This window comes from Lacerta agilis, chromosome 3 (assembly GCF_009819535.1).
Source record: "Lacerta agilis isolate rLacAgi1 chromosome 3, rLacAgi1.pri, whole genome shotgun sequence".
In the NCBI taxonomy this organism is placed as follows: Eukaryota; Metazoa; Chordata; class Lepidosauria; order Squamata; family Lacertidae; genus Lacerta; species Lacerta agilis.
The window spans coordinates 24,502,265-24,507,317 of record NC_046314.1 but is presented as its reverse complement, the minus strand read 5'-3'; positions in this window follow the sequence as shown (position 1 = coordinate 24,507,317).

Genomic DNA, 5,053 nt, shown 5'->3' with positions numbered 1-5,053 from the left:
AGGAGTCAATGTGGCGAATCCAGAGACGAATAAGCTCTCAGGAAAAAGGGCTTTCCTGACTCCCCCTGCCCACTGTATCCTCCTGTGCCACTGCCTGTCCTCGTGGATTCACAATCCACTGGAATGGTGTGGAATGAGGTGGAGTAGGGGCTTATGCTGAACAAATTCAGAGGGACCAGCTTGTGCAAGTGGAAGTGCTTTTCTACAGTACCATCAGGTACATAGTAAGTTTAATAAGGATATGAGGCAAAAGGGCTTTTTAAATGAACCCTCTTTATTGGAAACGCACCTACTAAAAAGCGATTGCTTTTCTGCTTTTCTGCCAACAGCGGACATCTCTGAATCCAAGCCCGTTACCTGAATTTGGTTTCTTGTAAAGGTAAAGGGACCCCTGACCATTAGGTCCAGTCGCGGACGACTCTGGGGTTGCGGCGCTCATCTCTCTTTATTGGCCAAGGGGCAGCTTCCAGGCAGGGGTGTAGCAAGGGGGGCGTAGGGGGCGTGCCGCCCCAAGTTCCATAATGGAGGGGGTGACAAATTATCAAGGAACAATTACTACCCTACTAGGGCGGTTCATAAAAAACTTATGCCTGCTCCAAAGGTCTTATCGTACTATACTAGGGATTATATAGCTATATATGAAATTTCATGCATATCGGTTAAAATCTTGACCTTCCTCCACCAAAATAGCTGTTTACTTGACTGTTTTCCTATGTCGTGAAGGCTTAAATTTCAATGGAACACTTACTGTTCCCAACCCTAACCCTGTGGAAAGCCATCTAATTAGACTTTAATTTGATTTTGAGATGTTTTTAGGAGGTAATTTAATTATTGCTTGATTTTATACCAATGTTATGTATCTGATGTTAGCCACCCTGAGCCTGACTTCGGCCGGGGAGGGCGGGATATAAATAAAAGTTTATTCTTGTTATTATTACTTGTGAAGGTGATGCCAGCCCGAACTACCAGGAGTCGCACTGGAATCCAGGGGTCTGCGTGCAACCACACAAATGTCACCGTGGGGGGTGGTCATTGCCACTAGAAATGCTTACTTGACAACAGCAGGCATGAACTGGCCCTAACTCATAACTTGAAAGTTTCTTCTGCCATTTAGAGCTTGGATTATAACAGTCCCAGGTCTAGATTCATATATAAATGTGTCTACCTGCGCCATTGTTGTTGTTGTTGTTTGTTGTTGTTTATTTAAGTATTATACCATCTTACTTTCTGTTCCTTCAACCCCTGCTGCTCTTCTGTTGCAATGGTAAGTTCTCCTTTTGGAAGTTTGCTGCCAGTTGCACCGCATATTTGGGGCTGCAGCGGGTTCAAAAGGGTAGGGGTATATATGTGTGTGTACACATTTGCAGGAGAGCAGAGAACTGTTAGCACACTTATTAATCCAGGCAGTCGAAATCTGCCACTTGCTTAGAACGAATAATTTAGCTTTCCAAATAATGTGTGCGTTTCTGCATTTGAAATGGAGTTGGACTGATATTTCCCCCCCACAAATATACTGGCCAGAGAGAGGGAGCATATGCATTAGCAGCCAGTCCAAGTGGCACTTACAATGAGGAAAAACAGTGACGAAAACAAGGCTAATACCACATTTCAAAATAAAAAATAAAAAAATTCCTTCCAGTAGCACCTTAGAGACCAACTACCGGTAAGTTTGTTCTTGCTGTGAGCTTTCGTGTACCAAGAACAAACTTAGTTGGTCTATAAGGTGCTACTGGAAGGATTTTTTATTTTATTTTTATTTTGTTTTGACTATGGCAGACCAACACAGCTACCTACCTGTAACTGGAACCACATTTCAAATCAGTGTTCCGGCTGCCATTGCCTGCGATATAGCAAACTCAAAGCATCTGTTTCCAGTACGGCACTAGAGGGCAGCATGGTAACGCAGAGATGATTAAACTGCACGCTGGACAAGATGATTAAGTCAGGCTGGCACTGCTGGCATGTTTGTAGCATATAAGACAGATGTGTCGTGACAACGTTATAGTCTCTGTGGGGGGGGGGGGGGCAGAAGCAGTTACCTACCAACACACAGGGACATATAGTACTGGTGTGCTGGGAAGATGCATTTAGCTACAGAGATCTGGTACGTGTCCACCACCATGTATCCGCATCTCACTTTGAAACACAGTGGTGTGCATTGCACAGGCATGCTAGAAAACCCTCTGCCATATACAGTAACTTCTAAAGGGACGTTTTTGGGATATTATCAAAGCTTTTCTAGACCAGTGGTTCTCAAAAGAGTGTGGCACGCACTGGTGTGGCAGGAAAGGGTGGCAAACGTTCAGGGGCAGTCAAAGAAAGGTTTAAACATTTCAGTGTAGTGTAGCATTGTATCAAAATATTTTTTTATTTATTTGCAGAAAAATGGATAGATATCTTTGCAAAATATCTTTTCTGACAGATAGGAAAGATCAGAAAAAGAAATGCTTCTTTGTGTTTATGAAGAGCTGAGACCTAATATAAATGAGATTACCCAGCAAAATAAAGTTCACATCTCTCATTGATCTTATATACATTCTTAAGGTATGCATGTAAGAGGCCAGTCAGATGGGTGGGGTACAAATGTTGTTGTTGTTGTTGTTGTTGTTGTGTTTGGGGGGAAGATTTCTTATGTTGCTGCATTGTTTTAAACTCTCTGGGTGTCCCATGATTATATTACAAAGTAGTTGCGCTCTACATTATAAATCAAGCAACTGCTAGGAGTTGTTTCTTTTTGTTTTCCAATGTGCTTCTTATCAATTAAAAACTTGGTGTGGCATGAGCAAATGTTTATTCTGAAAGCATGGCCCAGAGAAAAAAGTTTGAGAACCACTGGTCTACTAGACAAACACATTTTAGACATGGCAACCTATGCACAGTGGTGAACACTGCGCCTCTCTAGAGGGTTGGGGTGCAGCACAGGGGTGTTTCTGGGGGAGCAAAGAAACACCAAAAATTGGCGGGGGGGGGAGTCCACAGATAACTTCCTGGAAGCAGGGAGAACTTCCTCCCATTAATTTCTTCAGCTTAACTTTATCTGAGGTTCCAAGGCATGGTACCTGTATATCTGCAAACAATTTACGTCCTAACGGAGAAAAAGACCCTACGCAGAGTCAAACATATTACGTGTGTGTGTGTGTGTGTCCCCCTTAAATTCTTTTAAAATTCTAGGGTTGTAATTAAACTGTGGGGATTCCACCTCTTTGGGCAAGCTGGTAGAAACAAGGGAAAAGAAATTAAACTCAAAGGAAACAAAAGCTGGGATAAAATTTATTTATTTATTTATTTCCCTTAAACGCAAAATGATACACAGTAATTTCAAATGCTTGCCATACTTTATTTTTGAGAGCAAAATTGCTACAAGCAAAAAATTATTTATCAACCCAGTCGGCTATAAATTAGTTACATACTTGCATTTGTATGCTACCAGGAAGCTTATCATTAGATTAAACATAAATATTGAAGAACGCAGCAGAAAACGTATACCCTCAAGCTTTAAATGTTGGGAACTAAATCAATGGGTCAGTATCAAGTTACAGGTAATCCACTCTGTTTTTTTGTCAGTCTCTGGGATGTTACAGCATCAGGAAACCTATTATACACCCAACCCTGTTGCTTTTGCTTACATAGAAATCCCATTGAATCAACATTGGCAAGATTAGGGTTACAGTCTGATCCCCTGTGTGTTGCCTTAGAAGGAACTTCTGCTTTCAACACTACCAACTATGTGTAAGACTGCAGTTATTCCAAGTTATCAAATGGGCCAGTATTCACTACGTATTTTATTTTAACTTAAAAAACAAAGCAGCAGGTAGCTTTAAGGCAGGGATGGGGAATTTGTGGCCCTCCAAAATGGTGTTGGGCTGCAAGTCCCATCATTTCTGCTGGCTGGGACTGATGGGAGTGACATCCAACAATGTCTGGATGGGGAAAGGTTATTCACCCCTACTTGAAATGCTACAAACCTCAATGAGAAAGGGGAAAGGGCTTGAATCATAAGTGACTTAGTGATGGGTGGTCCGCTAGCAAATTCTGGAATAGCTCTGTGCTGCACAGAAGTTACAACATCCCAACAAGGAGGAACAGATTGAGAAAGCACTCTACTACCAGCATAGCAATGCAAGCCTAATGCAGAAGTGAACTAGTCATAACAAATAGCCACATTTTTTATATCTATCAAATAAGAGAATGCAGTTGTTTATGCATAGGCAGGATAGGAAATATAGGTTTGTTAAGTGAACTGCTGTCCTATGCTTCTGTAAAGTTTTAAACCAGGCACCCCCAACCTGCGGCCCTCCAGATATTTTGGCCTACAATTCCCATGATCCCTAGCTAACAGGACCAGTGGTCAGGGATGATGGGAATTGTAGTCCAAAACATCTGGAGGGCTGAAGGTTGGGGGTGCCTGTTTTAAACCAGTGACTATCTCTGTGGGGAACAACAGCATAAATCTTGTTCCTAAATTCAAAAAGAGATGGTGAACCAATTTTAACTCTTGTTCATGTACTGGACTCAGTCTTGTAGTTCACCCATTATTAATGAACTTCTCAGTTTAATTCCAGTGCCAGCAATCTTGAGAAGCCAGCTGAATTAATACCCACTGCTTGAGTGATGGGATTTGTATCTGGCTTCAGGTAGATTTGTTTGTGCAGATGAACTGGGAAATAAAATGCAAATTTAATTTTAATTTCAACTGTTTCATGTGCTACCTCCCTTGATTTGCAACCAGGCTAGAAGAAATTCAATTGGATTGACTCTATCATGGGATTAAGGCCTCAGCAATAATAATTAAAACTATAGAACTTCATGAAGGGCCAAGCGTCAGGTGCAACCAGCTGCATCCTCTGTTGTAAATGGATAACATTCATTAAGTCTGTAGAGTCAACTTACTCCCACAAAATCTTAGCATTCATTTAGCTATGTGCCTACAGTGACAAACGGAAGGATGGGTATATGAATTTTAAAGCATCTTTCAGAATATGAATAACTTAAAAAGTTTTTGTGAGTTGCATGACAACTTACAAAGACCTGCTTGGATAATTATTAATTTTTA